The sequence below is a fragment of the Taeniopygia guttata genome, chromosome 2 (genome assembly GCF_048771995.1).
Source record: "Taeniopygia guttata chromosome 2, bTaeGut7.mat, whole genome shotgun sequence".
NCBI classification, from domain to species: domain Eukaryota; kingdom Metazoa; phylum Chordata; class Aves; order Passeriformes; family Estrildidae; genus Taeniopygia; species Taeniopygia guttata.
Genome location: NC_133026.1, coordinates 57,968,415 through 57,990,876, shown reverse-complemented (window position 1 = coordinate 57,990,876; position 22,462 = coordinate 57,968,415). Strand labels below are relative to the sequence as shown.

The 22,462-nt window shown below is 35.7% G+C and overlaps 1 long non-coding RNA gene and 1 other non-coding gene across 2 annotated transcripts in view; both read right to left on the bottom strand.

Moving 5' to 3' along the window:
• Positions 1-961: 961 nt before the first annotated feature.
• Positions 962-22,462, bottom strand: part of LOC121469473 (uncharacterized) — a 146,021-nt gene continuing 124,520 nt past the window's right edge. The window contains exon 2 of the long non-coding RNA XR_005979547.2: positions 962-3,894. This is a non-coding gene — a long non-coding RNA (uncharacterized lncRNA). The remainder of the gene's footprint in view (positions 3,895-22,462) is intronic.
• Positions 8,661-8,808, bottom strand: LOC115494150 (U1 spliceosomal RNA). The gene has a single exon (XR_005979661.2). It is a non-coding gene; the product is annotated as a U1 spliceosomal RNA (small nuclear RNA).

Sequence of the window (22,462 nt, the reverse complement as noted above, 5' to 3'; positions counted from 1 at the left end):
GAGTCTTCCTATGAGAGATGGCAATCCTTCCTTGGTCTGGCAGGCTGGAAGATATTGGTTCAAAAATCTTGACAATGGAAAGCAATCTTAGGTAATATTTAGAGGAATGCATAGCTTGTTGTTTATAACTTTTCTCTCCCTCTCAACCTTCACAGTTCATTTTAAGGTTCAGTTTTAGTCCAGAAAAAATAAAAGCATAGTGGTAAGATTCAAAATTTCTAAATGCTATTCTAATGAAACATGCAACAGAAAAAAAATTAACCACAATGAAAATATAGGGGACTTCTTACTAACATTTATGTTGCTTTATCTTTCCTCTTTGGAGTAATGCTGACTTAACAGTTGTCTCAAGGTGTACAAGAGTAAAATCAAAGACACGTACCTAAAAATTATATGCCTCCAGCCACAAGCAGTCAAAAAATGTGGCTCATATAAGATTCAGGCTTAAAATACCTACATTTCATTTCAAAATTCATGGAACAGCATTTTAAAAAAATAAGGATTCACGTCTTACGTTCAAAAGTTAAGGATGAAAAGTATCCTAGGATGAAAAGACAGGGAAGTAAGTGTGGCAGCAAGAAAAGAGATGAGAGATGTAAATAATTTTACTTGTTAATTGTGGAATTAGTTCTGGAAGCACCAGGAGATATCTAACATGGATTCTCTTTTTCCAGCAGCACTGCTTTCTAATTGACAAGAACACTCACCTTGTATGAAATGTTTTTGAAAACTGGAGATAACCAGGTGGGAACACTAACAACTCAAATTTTAAAGTAAATTTCTGGTTTAATAAGAAGCATCAGGTACTTCATGGCAAAGAATTTTTTTATTAAAATATTAAACAGACATGGAAAAAAGGAGATTTAAAGAAGTGTTTTCTCAGCCAGAGCAACTCTGTCATTCTATGAAGCTATATTGTGATAACAAAATTTAAAATAAATACATATTATGATAAATTAAAAAAAAGTGAGTTAATTTATGTTTATTATGTATGTGATTGTACATATCATCTACATATATCAGAAAAACATCTGTATAGGAAATACAAATTTATGTATAGACTAATCAATTAATTTAAAATATTAAATATTATTTAGTTATTAAATTGTACATGTTTGAGTATTCACCTCATATAGACACTATATGTGTAAAAATATTAGATTCAAATACCATTATATTTCTAATATATTTTAAATAATATTTAAAGTTCTCAGATTTAGATACTATTTCTTAGTCAGGCTGATGAACAGAGAGGCCAAATATATTTGAAAATGCAGTGAACCAAGTTCTGTTCTTGCTAACACTGACACATTTTCATTTAGATAAATCTGAACAGAATTTCACCCCTTATTGTATCTTTATTCAATTAAATCTCTAATAGCATTAAGTTTCATTTAGAAAGTTCACCATCCATAATTAGCTGTTTCTTTGAAAATGGTTGTTAAAAATGTAGTTTCAGAACAGCTTACCATTCAAATAATATATATGCATGGAATAATTGATTTGTCCAAACTTTCCAGTTTTAGACATTACTCACTAATTAACATTAAAATTCACATGATTTTTACTATTTATTTTGATAAGAGCACTAATTATTAAGTAATACCCTGACCTTTAAGAAAAATTATATTCAGTACAAAAATTAAGCCCAGGTTTTAAGATTCAGTCACTAATCTCTATAAAAGGGCAGAAAGAAAGCAAAACAAAATAAAATCCCTTGAAGTCACATCCTGTCATTCTCTTTCAACTATTCTTCTGTGTTTCTGCCCCTTACATTTAATTTCATTTCATTACATGTAACAAGACTAATTTTTCAACAATCCATATTGATTCTGTTCATTTTTTTTACTCTCTTTGACCACCTTTTTAAACCCTGAGGTATTTTGCAACAGAATTAATTTTAATTTGATTTGTTTTATTAAGCAAAGGGTTTCCAATGTTTCAAATAGAAGTGATATTTAATGGTGTTATTTCATCTTGTGAGGTCCAGACATCTTGCAGAATACTTATATTTTTACCAGTAGTTTATGAAGACCAGATATTTTTTGGTATGGAATGCTTTAAGTTGATTTTTTGCAATATACTTTACTTTTTCTAATAATTTTTTTAGTGTTGCAATAAGTTTAATTTTGTGAGAATTTTCAGGGAAGAAAACACTTCTTTAACCTGAAAATTCTCATAATGAAATTATCAGTCTAGAACTGAAGTTAAGAATAAACACATGAGAAAGTGTGACACAGAAAGGGAAGAAAAGCCACAACTATAACATCTAGAAATAGTAAACTGAAGATCACGAGGAAAATTCATTATAACAGATTTCAGAGACATGATAGGATCCTGCAAACAAGGGTATCCTCTGTGACCTTCCTGAGTGGTCCTCTATACATGTGGTTCCATGTCTGTGATTGAGAAGATTTGTGATTCGACCACAGCAAATATCATTCAGGTTAGATAAGACAAAATTTTCGCAGCAGTAACCCACCATTATGGATTTCCTGAAAATATCATCACTATGCTGGATGAACATATCTGAAATGACACAGATACATTTAGTTTTAGCTGATGCAGAGGATCCACATTTTTTTGCAATTTTTATGGATTTACAGAGATTTCAAATGAAATAAAACTAATTTCTATATACATCAAATCTTAAAAGATATAAGAAAGCAGAAAAAAATGCCTACAAATCTCACTGAACAAGATCTCACCATTTTCCAAATCATTGTATCATAGTTACGGACCTAGAAGCCACATGAATAGAGTCCGGATAGCTTAGGTGAATAAAATACAACCAAGAAATAAAGGCAGCTTTGGGATATGTGACAAATTAAAGTTTTGACTGCAGAAATACATAATGAACTATTCAGCCAGAGAGTCTAGTCTAGGATAAAGTCAATCATACCTGCACACAAAGGAAACCAAGCTGCTCAGCAGTATTGAGTTACATGGGCTTCTGTAGTTTGCTGCAACAGGTTTAAAGATGGAATTGCTCTTTTTGGAAACTTCTCTACACTCACATGTACCACACTGCACCAACTTGTTGGGCTGTGGCTGAATTCTCACTTTACCACAGTGGAAGTGATAATTTGCTGTCACTGCATGCAGTCACTGGCTCTTGCATCAGTGAACAAGAGAGCAGTCAGGGAAGAAAATGTGATTTCAAAAAAAACTAAGGTGTTTGAAGTGCCCTAACTTCCTCTACTATTTGTTCTGATGATGTGTTGCCTTAGGAATACTCAAAAGCACTAAAGAGTTTCTCTCCAGCTCCCATGATCTGCTTCACACAAGGAGCCCTGATTAGCTATCAGGGAGCTATGAATCATCTCCCAGTTCTATTGATAACTTAGTATTCACCTTAGGGGAGGTAACATGCCACAGAAGTCCCAATGTACATGAGAAACTTATGACCTGCTCGTTGAGACTGCAGTACCCCATCACCCTCCTGTGTCCCTGCTTTTGAAATATTTCCTATTCAGGAGCCAGGGAATTGGTTCCATCAGCTGTAGAAGTGATGGCTTTTCCACAGGGAGGATACTTTGAGTTTGCTTCTTTCTGACCCAATTATACTGCTCGAAGGAGACCGATACAGCTGCATGTGTCTAAAATGTACCCACTGAGCTTCTCACAGACCTTCAAGGACTCTGAGCAGTCAAGGTCTGCTGCTAATGGTTTCAATAGGTAATAGGTCCTCCATTTGGCCTGTCACTCAAAGGAGGGAGAAGGAAAGCAGGTAACATTGAAAAAGGATACTTATTGGTGCAAGGAAAAAGGAGATCTGCTCTTAAATGGGAAGAGACAGACTGTAGCTAGACAGACAGAAAATCTGTAAAGTCGTCCTGAACCTGGATCCAGCAACTGGTGCCGTGGGTCCACTCTGCTCCAGAGGCAGCTTTGCTAGAAAACAAGAAAGAAATTATTCCTTAGGGATAGGAGTTCCATGGATATATAATATAGTTATTTACCCAAAAATGTTCCAGTTAACTGATACTCCTGATTTTTATGTTAGGCAGTATGTCTCTGAAAATCTAATCCTTATTTAACATTGGTATTTGGTCTTGTGAAATACCAAATATATGAAGCAAAGAAGCTGGGTCACTGTATTTTTTTTAGTTTAAACTTAGAAATGTTGTAATAATTTACTAATTAAGTTGTACTAAATTGAAAAGTGAGAAGAATAGAGGCTCAATTATATTTTTCATATAATGCACAAGTCCTTTGTGCTTAATACTTCAGTTTGTTCTAACTTTTCCTTTATCCCTTCCGTAACCAACACACATTTTAAAAGCTTGCATGGGATTTATTCTTTTTGTTTCCATGGCAACAATGAGACTGATCCCTCAGATATGGAAATCTCCATTTATTCTGAAAATTGTTTCCTGGCAGGATTGTCTTGGATCTGAATCTTGCAATTGAATATACAGGAATTTTATCTTTACATATATCATGTATATTGTATGTCAGCAGGGAAACAGATATCTGGCCTGCTTCCTCAGCTATCGATTGTACTAGCTGCTGGTTTTGTTGGGCTTTAGATTCTATCTGGAATTAAGAGTTAACTATTTTGCTGGCCTTTGAACTACTGTAACCACATTTTTGGCTGTGAAGCTTGTGACATTTCTGCTTCCAGAAAAATGAATGCAAATTTTGTTACTTCAACAGAGGAAAGCAAGCACATCTGCTACTTAGCGTATTTGATCATTTTAGTTGAATGATGATAAGCATTGCAAAGAATTGTTTATCTGGGTTTGTGAATTCATCTTCCAATCAGTTATTCAAAAAGTTACAGATGATAGTTTCACTATATTTATGCTGGGACCCATTTTATTTTACAAAGCTCTTAATTAATCTTGCAAATCAATAGGAGAAAAATCACTTTTCCTTGTTTGGTAAACCATTTACTTTGTTTGTCATTCCTTCTTATCCTTGATTAAATTTGAAATTGGATAGGTTTGCCTGCAAGCATGAGGAAAGCCAGGCTCAGACACCTGAGTAGAAGTTAAATCTGACCAGAGGTAAATGCCTCAAGATTTGTGACTGCAGTGAGACAAATAGCAGAGCTAGCAGTAAATAAAGTTCTGTGAGGATGTCCTCAGTGTTTCCCACATTTAGCAGTTTCAGCTATTTTTTTCTGTTACCTCCGTACTCTTTCACCTTCTAACATAATAACAGGTTTGTTCTGACATGAACAAACACTTATTTACATGGGAGTCAAATATCCAAATGTCTTGCTAAAGGAGCTTAAATCACTATAATTAACCCATCAGAAAATATAATATACCAAAAATGATTTTAAAAATTTACTCTACTAATGACGCTCAGCATGCATTCACATTTTGCCCTTTTTTTATATGTCATACATCAGTGGTTAGATAAACACGCTGATTGCCATCATTTTTATGGCACTTTGAGAATCCAAGTTGATAACTGCCATTAATCACAATCTCAGCAGCACAGCACTTTGAACATATCTGCCACAGAGCTCTGACAGCAATGACCAATAAGGGACATAACTTGTTTTGCTTAATACAAAAAACACGTGCTTCATTGACTTTTATCTACATACCATTTCAAGCACAGAGAACCTTCAAAAACCCTGACTATTGTAGAGGTTCTTTCAATTCTTTGTACTCAGTATAGGTTTTGTTTGTTTGTTTGTTTTTTTCTTTGGAAGCTAAAATACAAACTTACAGTGATTAAACTAAGGGTGGCTTTGTTTATGCTCATTCATATTGTACTCAAATACAATAAAAGCCCTCTGGCCTCTGAGGCCATGTAGTTTCTGACAGAGAGTCACAGGGAGATAAGGAATTGCATAAAAAGTGAGTTATGCACTTACAAATAGGAAAAATACCAGTACTGGGGAATATCACTATCAGGAATCATTCATGAGTTGGTCCTGATTTAGCAATTTTCACAGTATTCTGTTTAACAATGAAACAGCTACTGAATGTAAATTTCTGAACAAAAGGCAAAATTCAGCATAGATAATAACAAGCTTCATGATCTTGCTAGCTTGTCTGTGATTCTGGTTTCTGAGGGGTAGAGGGAGGAACTAGCCTATACATCTTTGAACTATGACCTGATTTAAATGAGTTTACAGATTACATATACAGGTCTGAGTTATCAAATCTTTCATGATTTTTTTCTTTAGCAAAGTGTTAGTTTATCCACATGCATTTTGTCAGTTACCTGAATGTCTAAATATATGCTACAATTCCTTTAATATATACCTAATTAGTTATATATTTAAAATACTTTTTTTCCTTGTTCTCTGATCACTTCAGCAGTTCAGTTGAATCATTGTCCATTAATAGGTCACTGAGGAAGTTACAAACGGAAACAGTCAGACTGATGTTTGTCTTTAAGCCAGGTATATTAATATTATTAGTCAATCATTATTAATATAATTGAAAAAAAATTAAAGAAAGAAGATGAAGTAAAAAATTCAACTCTTTTATGGCTTTATACATGTTGTTAAGGAAATTTCAGCTGTAACATGTAAGAAATAGCATATTTAATGATAAATCTTTTTATTTTGTAGATATGAATTCTAATTCATTAGTTTGAACATCAGTGTTCATGGAAGATTAATTTTTTTTTATACAACGGGAGCACTAAACAAAGGAAGTATTTAATATAAACTTGCATAGTTCAATATCTCATGGAATTAATCTATGGGGTGTATAAAAAGGATGAAGAAATAAGTGCTATTGAAAATCCTTGAAGGTATTTAAAATCAATGTCACTATAAATAGAAGCTGACTTAGCCTATATTCAGTCTTCTTATTTCTAGACAGCATATTAATTTTTAAATTTTTATTCCTTTCAACCATTCTTCTCCAGTGTAAGTGACCAACCATTTTCATTGTAATGTAGAACTTTTTATTGTCTTTTCACAGACCATATTTTTTGCCCTAACATAAAACTATAGCAATGTTCATGGCCTATGATATGGAGGAGGTCAGACTAGATTAACTAAAGGTCTCTTTTAGCCTTAAAACCTTCTTCTATAGTAGCTTTTTGCTGGAAATGTCATAACAGTCCTATCCATAACAGTCCTGTCTGACTGCATGCTATTAAATTAAACTATATGCTTTTTGAAAGCTATTTTTTTTCTTAAAAAGTCAATTAAATAAAAAATACTGCATCTAAAAATATGATGAAAATTCTAATCCCTCTCCCTTATTCTATCTGTGGATACTAGTTTTTACCTACTATCCACTGTGTTTCTTGCAGACATATGCTAAGACATAAATTTCATATGTGAATTAACTCCCCAGGCTAAAAAAGGTATAGTAGTGTTTTTAGTGAAGTAGTTAACTTGTTAATTTTTGTTTGTTTGTTTGTTTGTTTTTCTTTGTTTTCTTGGTGTTTTTTTCCTTTGGTTTGTTGATTTTTTTTTTTTTTTTAATTTGAGCTTCTGTATTCTTGACTCAAGTTCATATGCAGATATCCAGTTGTTTAGCTAGATGGGTAAAGTTAGGAAAACCCCACAGCCATACTTCTTATCTGAGGAGAAAATGTTAAAATATTTAACAATTCATAGCTCCTAGGGCATTTGAGCTACCAGTAAGTTTCAACTCCTTTGCAAGTTGACTATTTCTTCCTTGAATAAAATAAGGTCATGCCAATTGTGACCTCTGGCCCAGAGGTAGTTTTTTAACTATCCTGAATGTCATTTTGGTGTTGATAAAAACATGACCATAAATTCAGTTCCAAAGGACCTACATAGTAAGTGCCACTTTCTAGATCTCTGTGCTCCTGCCTTACCTTGCACTGACTTCTTTTATTCATGAGTATATCTCATACAAGCACTGAGCCAACCTTGAAGGAAATCATGCACATTGCATTAGGGAAGCATTCTGATATGGCATGTTCCTGGTCTCCTGAATGTTACATGTTAATATTACAAATATGTCAGTGTTTGTTCCTTGTTGGTAGCCTAGGAACAGGGCATACAGGTTTCAGCTACAGCACAGAAGGATGGCCCTTTATTGGGGGACTGAAGCCATTTTTAATATACTTTTCCTTTAAAGGGTGGTACTAGAATATGCAAATCAGTCAGATTAAACACTATAAAGAGGATTAGGAGAAGCGAATAAATGTTTGCTTTCACAGAATCAGAGAATCACAGAATCACAGAATGATGAGGTTGGAAGAGGCCTCTAAGATCAAGTCCAACCTATGCCCTAACACCTCAACTAGACTATAGCACCAAGTGTCCTGTCCAGTCTTTTTTTAAACACATCCAGAGATGGTGATTCTACCACCTCTTTGGGAAGACAATTCCAGTACTTTATTATTCTTTCAGTGAAAAGTTTTTTCCTAATGTCCAATCTATGCCTTCCCTGATGCAGCTTGAGACTGTGTCCTCTTGTTCTGCCAGTTGCTGCCCGGTGAAAGAGACGGACCCCCACCTGTCTACAACCTCCCTTCAGGAACTTGTAGAGAGCAATAAGGTCACCTCTAAGCCTCCTCTTCTCCAGGCTAAACAACCCCAGCTCCTTCAAACGTTCCTCCTAGGGCTTGCTCTCCAAGCCCCTCACCAGCCTTGCTGCCCTCCTCTGGACGCACTCAAGCATCTCAATGTCCTTCCCAAACTGAGGGGCCAGAACTGGACACTGCACTCAAGATGAGGTCTCACCAGCGCCAAAAAAAAGTAGGGGAGAGTGCGAAAGCAGTCCCCCACCTACCACAAATTATGCAATTGTGTTTCCCACATTTGGGGAAATCTCAGGGGTCAGCACTCCCAGAGTGCAAGGGAAAACCACCTGCCTGATCATGGTGTCTCCACTGCCAGGAAAGTATGCCCATTGGATGGACCATCCTGCAGAGCCATTCTGCTTCATTTTCTTTGTCCTGAAATGAATCCCATTTGCTCCGGATGTAGATAATTAGGTGAATATATATGTAAAATATATATGAAATACTGTCCTAAATGAATTTATAATTTTCATACAATATGAAAGGCAATAATTTGTTTATCATCTGGGTGAGTATGCTCATTCCGCACCTGAAATCTCAGTGTGCATTAAGCAGACTTTTTGAGCTGTGAATTCAGTGATCCTAAACTGAATATAGTGACAAAGGTATAAACTCCAAATTAAGTGTGAATAGCTCATTTTCTGTGTCTTCTCACTATCACAAAAACAGTGCTTTTGAAAAGGAAAAATACATAAAATTGAAGGTATTGTAGAGATAATTTACTCATGTTTTTCTCCTGCATTCAAAATATTGTTAACTTTTCATTTTTAATTTTGTATTATTATGAATCATAAGGTAGAAAACATTATATAAAAGGCTAGATAAAAAATAAATGGTTCTTCCTATGTTTGTACTGGCTTTAGTTTAGGATGCCTCTTGCTTAGATTTTCTTTTCCAAAAATATCCCTTTACACAGAGATGGAGAATTCCTATATTCTTTAAGTTAAAGTTCAGGCTCTGATTAATGTGATATTTAAATTATGGGGAGGGAAAAACAAAACTCAATTCATCAAAAAAAAAAAAACCACCCACAATAGCAGAAGCCCCTTAGATGTTGAAATTCTGATTCAGTGTAAAAATAAAGTATTTTTTTCCTGAAGTTCTCAACAAACTGTAAGTGAAACAATGAGAGTTACCTCACACAAAATCATAAGAAAAAATACCGTTTTAATGTTTGACCAAACATGATTTTTCAAAATCTTTCTGTTTTAATTTTTTTACAGCTTTTGAAATATCATATTGTTGTGTTTTTGACAGTTTTGGTATGTAGTTATCTTTTTATCCTATTGCAGATGTTTAATATAAGCACTAATAATTTTTATTTTATTTTGTCTTTGGTCAAAGACCCTTAGATGTCTCATGTAAAACTATTTCTAACTTCATTAAAAACATGCAATCACCCTTGCGTTCATTCTGTTATGCTGGATAATTAAGCACAAATATTTGGTGTTGGTATTATTTTAATCCAAACCACTTTACATGTATGAATCATCAATGTCAAAATGTAAAAAATATCCTCAGATCATCATTGCCCTTCTCCCTAACCTGACTAATGGTGGATTTACTGAAATTCTCTATTAGTAAATTCTTGGATTATATAATTGTGCCTCAGGTGTTCCTGTTCCATGCAGTTTTCTACACCTCTAGGTTCTCTCTCAGAAAAAAAAAAAAAAATCCAAATTTAAAGATGTCTTATAATACCTTAGCTCAGGTTAGTTGTCTGAAACAGATAAGTAATTCATAAAGATCACATTTAAAAGCAATGTTTTCTAACTTGTTCACTTTCTGTGTTAAAAATTGCTTGACTGCATCTTTGTCAGAGCAGGGAATTTGGCTCACAGATTTAAATTATTTGAGTAGTTTGGTTCTAAATATTGCTATTGGTTTAAATCAAATTGCTTGGAATGATAAGGTTTCAGTGTAGGGTTTCCTAGGTGAACATGATCATTGCCTCTGTGAAACTGCAAAGGGGTGTTTGGTTTTATTTTACTTTATCAAAACTGTCTAGCACTCCTGCTTTGAATAACAAAACCCTAAATGAAACTTTGTGTATAAAATATCATAATTTAAGATCAAATCATGAACTGTACTGTTGGAAATATAGTCTATCAAGTGATACATCTTACCCTTCATCTCTCCTCTCTCAACTACTGTTAGGATCCTCTGTGGGATAATTTACGGTTTTTCAGTCAAGGGACATTCCTGTATGACCATTTCACCCTAACCCTAGCAATTTTTTTCTCAAACTTGGTATGGTGTTTCACCTTTGAAATAACACGCGCTGCAAAGAATCGAAAAGAAGAGGTTTTTGTGCTTCATCTGCTGCCAACCAAATGCTCATTTTTGATTCTGTAGAGTGCAGTAGATAAAAAGATTATATACCATGTTTTGTTTTCTTCCTCTTGGAGTAACCACCATTTGGTAAAAAATGCTAAAACATCTTGTTTTAAGCACAGAAGAATACAAGTTTTACTTGAACTTATTTTAAAATCCAATGCCTGCATAGGGCTGACAGGGCTATAAAAAGTCATGAAAGGTTTAAAAAGAAACTATCTACTCCTTAATTTACCATATCTAGTAGAAAACATTGTTAAATGAATGAACTTCCATAGCTTATGTTCTTGGGGCATGTGTGGATTTTTCTCTACTTCTCTCTCATTTCTGGATGTCTAAGAAGTAATTTGTAATGTATGTTACTAATAACACAGCCAGCAGAGAGGATAATGTGAAAATAAAAGGTTCAGCTGCATTTTTCACTATAGGGGTATGGTACATGGTAGTAGCATACGTTAATTCACATACTTTCACATACATGTATAGAAAAATAGTGAATATCAGATATCATACTGTACAACTTAATGTACATCATACTTTACATCATAATGTAAAGATAGAAATCAGTGAGTTTTGCATATTCACCTTTTCACATTCACAGGCAGTATTATTGCACATATGTTGCAAGCTGAACAAAACTATTCATTGTGTCTGAAGGGCAAAATAACCGATTTCTCTACATATACATTTTCCCAAAGAAATTATCCATGAAAAAAAAAAATCAAAGAACTTCCTTCTGAATACTGCAGAGGATACTGTGATATCAGCTTTGTCAAGTGACAATGAGTTAAAATATGTTCTTACTTTACTATGGGATAGTGTTGTCACTGCAGTGCTCTCAGTCAGAGTAAAATGAGTCATCCCATGTATCCTGGAGCATTAATAGTGAACATCACACTAGCAATTCTTCTAACTCTTGAACTTTTGCAGCTTATGTTCAAAACTGATGCAAATATAGCTAAAAATACCAACAATCTCTCTTGATCATTGTTCTATTCAGGCCAGTTATACAGTGACTGATTCTGAGAAATATATAATTGCATTAAATACAAATAGAAATTTTGAGGTTTAAGTAAACATCATTTAAAAGACTCGTGCACACTATATTTTCCCATGAGAGACCTTATAAAATGCCAGCATGACTTTTGTCATTCTGGTGCTATCTGGTCTTGCAGACATTTACCTGAAAAAGGCCTAAACCCTGCTGAAGTAATTAAATTAACCTGAGATGTCATCAGCAGAAATAAAGACTAATACATTTCACTTTCATTGGTAATGAACATGCACTTATAACTCCCACATGCCAGTTTTAACAGAGACATTTCACTGTATTTCTTCTCAAAGAAGTTTCCTGAAAAACTCCAAAATTTACTCTTTCCTTTTTTGAGGCACTGAGAGATACACATGGGAGCCACATTAAAAGAAGAGTATAAAGTAAAATCTCTTCTCCAATGCAGAAACAAAAAAAGTGAGTAAAGGTGCATTTACAGAAGACTGACAGGAAAGACTGTCGTGTGAGACAGACAACTTTTTTTGTTTAAATCCTTTTCCCCCCTGTGATATCTTGCTCTTCCTAGCTAAAAAAATGTTTTGATTTGATTAAGTTTTCCTAAGTTACTCTAATTTGCTGTCTTTAAAGGAGTTTGGAAAACAAAGGATTTCTATCCAGTCCATCATAGCTAAAGAAATAAAATGTCAGATGGCAAAGAAAAGTAGTTTCTCTTGACCCCATGACTGTGTTCACAGCTGTGAACACAGAGTAACAGCAAAATCTGTCACTGTAGGGCCAAGGCATATCTTTCCAGATTATTCCCTCTCCATTAAAAGAGGCAAACACTAAAACTAAAACCTCCAAGCCCAACCACAAAACGTCAAGGAGACTCATAGAGAGCAAGGGGACAGAATGGACAAATGACTTCCCATTGGTCCCAGCAGGGCAGGTAAAACAGGTGTGTGTAAATGCAGGTCTGCCAGGCCCTGGAGTTAGCAATCCCACTGTAGGAGAACCATCCTCTCTGCAAGAGACATCGTGTAATGTTGATTGAACATCCACACTGTAAAACACCTGGATTTTATACTGTGCCACGACAGAATTTTTTCACCTGGCTTTTATAACAAAAGCTTGATTTTGAATCATTTGTTCCCTATATTATTCACTTTTTGATTAAACATCACCCATTGTTATATATTCTGAGAAATGCTGGCCCTGCAGCGATTGTAAATCGATAGCTAGATGTGGAAGAATAGGAAGGATAAGGGGAAAAAAAGGAGAAAAGTTTCTTACAGCTAAGTGAGAAAGAAAGTTAATAAAAAATAGGTCAGGCAATTTCAGCCCTTTCTCATATGAAACAAATGGGATAATCTTAAATAGGAGTCACACATAACGATCTTCAGTGTATCTGGGGCTCATCAGGAAGTGGCATACAAGTAGCAATATAAAAATCCTTTTTCACTGATATCAGGAAGTTTGCAGGATAATAGATTATCCTGCAAAGAATTTGTATTACATCTGTCTTTTTACATAGGACTGAACAAACATTGCAGAAATTAAACTCCTATGTTATTCAGGCCATGTACTCAGCAATGATTAAGCTGAAAAAACACATATGAAAATATCAAAATATTTTCTTAAAAATCTCTAGAATGGTACTCCAAATTGATGAAAAAATGAAAACAGAAGGTAAGGGTTTTTGGTTATTTTTCAAAAGACAATCATTTTAGTTATGTAGTTCCTGGAAATAAAACCTTCTATAATGCAATGAAACGATACTCAAAGTAAGTCACATACAAAGCCTACAAATTGAAATCCTACTGGAACTCCTACTTATCTGTCTGTTGTAATTAAATTCATCATGGAATCTTGGGGAAAAAAAAGAAAAATCCTACATTAAAAAGCCTATTTAAAATACAAAAGGGAAAGAAACTTCCAGATTTAGGTATAAAAATAGAAGACATCCAAGTGGCACAAAGTTACAATTCGGGAAAGACTTTGTTAGTTGTATTTGGATCACAACTATAACAAGTGTTAGCATGTGTCACTGCCTCTAATGGTATATGGGTTCAATCAGAGCACACAGAATACCAGATGGGACTGGAGGAAGCTGTCAGCAGAAAGAAACTATGCTCTTTGATTTTTGCATTCCTGTGCAAAAAAGCCACTATTGTCAATTGTTTTTATCTGTAAAATCAATGCTTTTGTTATAAATCTTGGCAGGGTCTGGGATTACAAAGCCAGCAAGCACCAGATGGTTGAAGAGATTCAGGCCAGGTCTAGAGCCTCCTGCCAGCCTTGTTTCTGTAATCAGGAGTCTGCAGTAATACAATCCATGTTCAACATGTCTGGGTGAGCAGATGCTCCTCATGTGCAGACACAGTAAGTACACTGGCAAAACTGTAGCACGGCTGGTAGACAGATGCCCGATGAAAGTGAGGAAGAAGAGTATTTAGATGGGTGCAAAGTACAGTGTAGTTGGAATAGAGAATAGTTACAATCTGCTATGCTGGTTTTGACTAGGATATACTTAGTAGCTGGTATGGGCCTGTGTTTTAGATTTATGACCAAAACATTGCTGGTAAAACAGGGATATTTTAATTATTTACACAGTGTCAAGGACTGTTCTGTTTCTCACCAACAAATAGGCTGGGAGAGCTCAAGGAATTGAGAGGGGACACAGCTATAATAGTTGATCCCAACTAACCAGAGGAATATTCCATACTGTATGTCATTATGTTCAGCATATAATGCTGGAGAAAGAAGGAGGAAGGAGAACATGTTTAGAGTCATGTGTTCCCAGGTCTCTACATATGGTGGAGTCTTGCTTTCCTAAAGTTGGCTGAACACCTGCCTGCCCATGCGGAGCAGTGAATGAATTTCTTATTTTGCTTCCTTTGTGTGAGTGGTTTTTGCTTTACCTATTTAACTGTCTTTGTCTGAACCCACAGGTTTTCTCACTTTTGCTTTTCTGATTCATTTTCCCATCCTCCCTATCACCGTGGGGAGTGAATTCAGGACTATGCAGGGCTTAGCTGTGTTCTGGGCTTAAACCACAACATCTGTGATCAAAAATTAGCCTTAGCACAGGTATTACTTTAGATGGTAATGAATACCAACACCATGTCAAGATTACTTTGCCATTCAGTAGGCAGCTACTAATATGAAATTTTGTCTTTGCTCAGGCAGAAAAAGAAAATACACTGACCACTGAGAGAACTATGCTTTCCACAAAACTTTGAAGCATAAATTTATAAGGGCCAGAAGAAATATTAAAACCACTCCGTGTTGAGCACCCTGATGATACTGTGAGAATTTTCTGCAAGAACATGGAACTGAACTGAAGTTACCCAAATCTTGTTCTCATATCTTCACAGAAGGCTGCTTGGCCTCATATACTGACATGCAAATATGTTGAAATGAAATGTTTCCTTCATCTTTCATCTAACTTCTATCATCTGTGGATTGCTTCTCTTTAATAGAAACAAACCCCAAAACTGTCATTTCTCCGACAGTCATGTTGCTGTACTAGGCAACTACAAACCTCTCAGCAATGATGGGTATGTATAGCAATGATAGCCCAGTTGACTGAGCTCCACTTTCTCTGCAACATGTCAAGCAGTCCATCCTGTAGCCGAAAATTTCTGATGAAATTTAGCTTTTCCTTGCACTTTTCTTATCTTCTTCACAGAATCCCATTTATTCCTCGTTGTAGATTGCTTTTAGGAGATCTTGTGGGAAAGGTGTGATGAGGATGCAGAAGGTAATAAGAGAAAAAGCATGGAGTGCCAAATAAAAGCATCAGTTGTGAGATTTGAAATGATTCTTTAACCTTTGTGTGTTTCTAATCAGAGTCATAGAATATTTCAAGTGAGAAGGGACCCTTAAGGAACACTGAGTCCACCTCCCTGCTCCTAACAGGACTACCTTAAAACTATAGTATAGGATTAAGGGCACCATCCATACACTCCTTGAACTCTGACAGGCTTGGGGTCATTTCCCTGGAGAGCCTGTTCCAGTGAATAACCATCTCCAAAGGTTCCATGAAGAGGAACCTGGTATCCCATCTGAGCTTTCCTGACATGGCTTAATTCTATTTCCTTGTGTCCTATCATTGATCTCCTGAGAGAGATCAACAACTCCCCTTTCACTGCTCTCCTGAGGAAGGTGTTGACTGTGGTGAAGTCACATCTCAGACTTTTCTTCTCCAAATTGAGAAAATCAAGTGTCTTTACCTACCTCTCATAAATCTTGCCCTTTAAAGTTTTCACCATCTTGGCCCCTCTCCTTTTGATACAATCTAAGAATGTGATGTTCTTCTTATATTTTATAGTCTAAACCTGCACACAGTACTCAAGGGGAGGCTGGATCTGTGCAGTGTAGAGTGGGATAATACCCTCCCTCAACCAGCTACTGATGCTGTACTTGGTGTGCCCCAGGGTATGGTTGGCCATTCCAGCTACCAAGGCCTATTGTTGACTCACATTCAATTTGCCATTGACCAGGACCTCCAGACCTCTTTCTACAGGGCTGCTCTCTAGCTTCATGTTCCCCAACTTGAATATGTAAAAGTGATATTTCTATCCCAAGTGGGAAAATCAGATCTTGCTCTTGTTAAATTTCATACAGATGTTGATTGTCCAGCTCTACAGTCTATGCAGATTGCTCTGTTACTTCTCTCTACCCTCAGTGGCGTCCACAGCTCCTCGATTAATATCATCACTAAATTTACTTAATGTATATGCATCCAGATAATTTACAAAAACATTAAGGAACACTGTCCCTAAAATTGGGCTTTGGGTAAACCCACTTGTATCTGTCTGCCAGCCCGATACAATGCCATTTAGTACATTTCTTTGAGCCTTGCCTGTCAAGCAATTGCTCACCTAACAAACACAAATATATTAAAGTGACACATCCAGCCAACAGCAAGGTATTTGTTTGAGAGGCTTCTGAATTGAGCAGGCAGGAAGAAGTGAGGCTGCTGCAAACTCATGTCCTCGGGTCAAGTCAGAAGTAAGGATGACCACAAACCTGGAGAGGCACAGTGACAATGTACCAAATATGCACAAACATACACAGCTGGCCACACAAGTTAATACAGAGAAAAACACTCGTACAAATAAAGATGGCACAAATGGACTAGTCCTATCCCTTTTCACAGCAATTCATTAGTGAATTAGTGAGAAACATACATACATACATACACACATAAATATACATATATATATATATATATATATACAAATATACACACACACACACACACACACACACACATATATATATATATATATAAACATGGGAGTATCCATATTATATAAGTAAGTATGCCCTACCTACTAAGAACAGTGGCTGTCCCAAGCCACTCAGCCTGTCTAGCAGCGCTTCCTCCAGCAGACCACAACAGTCTCCCTGCTGTTCAGCACAGATTTATGACCACTCAAATAACTGGTTCCCAAGCCCCTTATACTTCTCTTTAAGCATTCCAGCTTGATCCTGGCTGGCAGTCATGCTCTGTCATACATACACACACAAAAGGCACATGCTCTGGTCTCTAAAGCCAATGTGTGTGACACCACAGACAGGCCCAGAGGTTCTGATCCCTGGTGCCATGCTAGTTGCCAGCAGTCATACACCCATACACACACATGCACAGAAATAGAGTCCCTCACTCAGGAAAATAGCTAGAAATGGCAAATAATAAGAAAACAGGATGAACAGTGTTTATTAGGCATACAGCACATCTGCACCAAGGTACTGCCCAGCCCCCTATATATGTGTGACCAGCTCCCTTCATAATCTTATCCCTTTGCCCCATGCTTGTTCCTTGCCAAGCACTTTGACCTTTGTTTCCTGTGATTCTTTCTAATGTGACTCCTGGACACTATTTATGAGAGTCTCCTAGAACAAGCCTAACAGCAGCTGGGGCTTATGTCTCTTATCGGGGATCTCCCCGCCATCACTGTGCCTCTGTGCTCTGTGGGATTAACTGGAAATCACATAGCAACACTTTTTAAACCTAAAAAATATAGGGTTTTGTTTATAATGATGATTTGGAAAGCCCAGACTTTAAACTTTCTAATCCTATAAAAATTTTACAGAACTCATCATGGCGCTTATCTTTCCAAGAGCTGTTTAAGAAAGCTACTATTTTTTTTACAACTAGCTCTATCCACTCTTGATAGGAGATGTGGAAATACTGAAGAAGTACCTGAAAATTATCTTTACCTTAAACTAGTGCAATACATTGAATTTCATACAGAAACACACTTGTGCATGTATGTGCTAGTCTACTTCAATAATCAGCCAAAATGTTTTAGACTATATTTCTCTTGTGCATTGCATGTTCGTATAAGCAATAACACTGACTCAGTAACAGATTTATAAGAGAGAAGAGTCAGAAAATCCTATTGTCTTTGCAACTCAGAATTAAGCTGTGGGGGTCTCCACTCATTCTTACTCCTACAAAAATTGGAGATGATGGCCTATCTCAGCTGTGTTAATAAAAGAGGTAGGAAATATGGGTATATTCCATTAAATTCATCATTTTCTTTCCACCAGAATATAATTCAGGAGGATGAATGTCCTGTCCTAGTAAAATGAAATATCATTCACAAAGATTCTTATGTACCCTATTTCAAGGGACATGGCTGTTGCATTGATTAAGCTTTAGAATATTTAAGTACAAAGACAAATGCATTTCATGTATAATTTCTATTATCAAGGCTCAGAAAAAATCCAGTCTTGTGTAGCTTAGCGATGGAGACTAATTTCAAAATTCTTATTTAATTATGTTTTTTTTCCATAATAGAGAAGAAAAAAGAAAAACATTTATATATGTTCATTTCAAACAAAGAAAAGCTATGGATGTCTTATATTTTAGACAATCCATGTATGTTCACACATTTTATACTATAATGTACCAGAAGGTATTTAGGGCTATAGCACTGCACAATGTAGGTGATACAGAAACCAAAGAATGTAATTCTGACTCCACTGACACCTGCAGGGAGACTGCTAGGTCCAGAAGAGCTGAGGCTCCAGCCAGGGCATTCCAGAGTGACAGAATCTCTGTGGTGTGGCACTTTTCAAAGTAACCTGTGTAAGCTATCAGCATACTGCCATGTCCTTGACTTTTTTTTTTTTTTTTAATAGGTGCCATTTTTTGAAGAGGACCAGAAGGTAACAGAGAGGAAACAGAGTGCCAAAGTGTTTATTGAAATCTCTTTTTAGCATCCCTGGAACCCTCTAGGCTTTTCAACAGGGCAATGACATTCCAACAACAGCACATTTCAGAGAAAGCATGGACTCTTCTATGATGTATCACCATTCCTATGGGCCCTATACATGTCAGAAAGCTACTTACAGCTACTTACAGCCAGCTGGAGAGTCCAGCTCAGTTATCTCCCCCATTCATCTTTACTGCTTCTCAAAGCTTACCCAAGCCAGCCTCAAATCTGACTTTCCCTCATTTTAAGAGATACAGGGTCTCTTGAAAGGCCTGGACTGGAATACATAATTGAATAAAATAAGTATTGTCCAGATGCTATCTAACATGTTTCCTTCGGAAAAAGAAAATGTTAAAAAAAAAAAAAGTCATCTGTTTTGTGTAGTCTCAGGTAAATATCTTATATTGATTCTCACTGAATTTTATTTCTCTCTAGCTATTACAAAAAAAAAATAATTCTCTAATATATTTTTGAGCAACAAAAAAGTGACTTCATATTTCAAGTGGTGTACACAGCATATGATTCTGTTTCTATTTAACTAATATTTAACTAATAACTCATCCTGTATCCATTAGAGAAAGAATAAAGCATAGAATGTCCACATAATTAAGAGAAATGTTGCATCAAACTCATACATACTAGTCCCAAAGCAACATTAACGAATTTTAACAACTTTTGAGAACCTTAGTACTACTGGACTAATAACACCTTGTTTAATCTGTGCTCCTGGAAGTCAGTAGAGCTGAGGCAATTTCTACTAGCTGGGAACTTGGTGCAGTGTATTTCAAGTTACTGTTTTCTATATCTTAACTAGTGAAAAAAAATATTTCTATCAAGAGCATCTGAAATGGTTTCAGATAATTACTACCATTCACAAATGGTTTTAGGTAAAACTAATGGAAAGGCATTGTGACAGCTATTGTTTGCTCATGTTAAAAGAGAAGAAAAAACTTTTCCATCAAGCCTGTCTTTTCAGAAAATATTTTTAAAATATTTTCTGTAAATAGCTTTTTAGATGCAATGCTGATCAAGCTGTACTGTTTTTTCTTTATTTTTTGTTTTGTTTCTTTTTTTTTTGCTTGGGGAATTTTGAGATCAATTTTCCTTGTTCTTCTTAATCATCAGAAACTTCCTTTGAACACTCTTTTTATTTTTTTTTTTTAATGGTGGCACACCTGTGCTACAGTGTGACTTGTGTCATCTTGTTGACAAAATGGACCAAAATGTGATACTTATCAAAGACCCATTCCATCTCCTGCCAGTCCCAGTGAATGAGAAAAACTTCAGCTGAACTGATGTTTGCTTATATATAAGGGGATGTTTCTAAGGCAGAACATCAGCAAAGTGAATCAGAGAAGATGCTGACAATCATAGATTATGCTATGCAATTTCATACAGAATACACCTCTGGCTCCATCATGAGCAAGCTGACAAAGTTAATGAAACAGAATAGAGAACTGTGGATATATGTTCATTCTAAAAACTTAACAGTGGAATAAGTTGCATGACATAGTAGTCATGTAGTATGTAAAACTTTTCAAAGAAATTCTTAGATTTAAAAAAGGTTTGAACGTGTGTATCAAATATAGCCTATACTTATACTAACAAATTAAATTCTGAAATGGTCTATTTCTATACAGGAACCCAGTCATCTAAGTTACTAAAATGGTTCTTGCCAATGTTTTGACCTAAGCTGTCCCAGAAAATCCATAAAACTGTTTAGAGAATTATCAAATACTTGTAGACACTTTATCTGTGAATATTTCTTGTCTATGGGTACCTCCTTTGGGACAGTTTATTGGGGTGAACATGGGCTGTAATGTCAGTTTATCTCAGGAAATGGCCACTGGCATATTTCATTTAATAATACAGTCATACACTCTATGATTCCTAGTTTGTTCTCTGTTTTTTTCATACTCAATTCATCAGAGAGGAATCAAATGATCACCCTGTGTGTCTATCTGTCTGTTACATTCTACAGATTTCAGCCAAATTAAGTATATGAGTGAAAAACAAATCCCTTCAAGCTTAATGAAAATAGACAAATTAGTAAACAAGTAGGACCTAGAAGTGCAACATTTTATCGAAACTCCCTATTCAAATTTACCGATCGCTGACAATGGAGAATCTGCATAACAGAACAGCTTCAAGAAACATGCTCATGAAAAACTTGGCTTCTTTTGCCTTTCTGCCTACTGAAATGTTCAATGGTTATTTGTTCCAGTATCCTTGAAAGAAGTAGATTTAGACTCTCTGTTTCATTCCCCATTTCATTCTCTCAATTTTTACTACCTCCAGGCATTTCTGTCTCACATGCTGTTTGGGATTATTTTGAAATCAAGACATTCTTTGAGATTCTAAGGAAATGGCATTTTAGAGAGCTATAGGCTAATAACTAAGCGCTTGTGTAGACATTCCTGTGGTAATTTAAGGGAAACTGTGACAATGATTGAGTGGAGATTTGTCCTTAAAATGAATAGTCCCTGACAGTCCCTGTGTTGGTCCAAACAAATCTCAAAGTTTGGAGCTCTGCCTGAGTTCACAGATTATTCTCTATGGATTTTCTCTCATAAGACAGAATCATAGAATTTTTTTTGGATTGGGAAGAACTTTAAAGTTCATCTAGTTCCAACCATCCTAGACAGTGTCACCGTCCATGAGACCAAGTTGCTCAAAGCCCCATCCGTACTCAAGGTCTATGAGTGATGTAATGTTCAATCACATCAAGCATGGAAAAATACTTTTTAATTATAGCAAGTGGGAATCTACTTAATTTTGCTGTCCTACCTTTACCTGTGTGGATTCTCAGAGAAATTTAATTCATCTATTCTTAGACACCTTCAGCAGTAGAGACTGTACAACCTGTTTTTTCCCCTTTTATCAACTCTACTGAATAACTTCTGAAATGCTTTCTAAAGTGAACATCCACATAGCACTGTGTATGCTGGAGAGTCATTTCTGTATTTCAATTATTAGTTAATCAGAACTCAGTTATGGTTTTTACTGAATATATTCTGTCTTCTGGGGGAAAAAATATCCTTTAAAGTTAATTATAATGGGACAGCTGTTATATCATTGTAAGTCCTGAGTAACTCCTGTAAGTTTGCAATAATAGAAAAATAGAATTTTTAAGGTTGGAAAAGACCTTTAAGATTATCAAGTCCAACTGTCAACCTAGCACTACCACCATGTTAACTATTAAATCATGTCCTCAGGTGCCATATGTCCACATTTTTTCAGCACCTTCAGTAATGGTGACACCACCATTTTCCTTCTCAATATGTTCCAATGATTTGCAACCCCCTTCTCCCTTTACGGAGAAATTTTCCCTAAATCCAATCTAAACCTCTCCTGCTGCATTTTGAGACCATTTCCTCTTGTCCTGTCACTTGTTACCACATTAGAAACTGACTCCCACCTC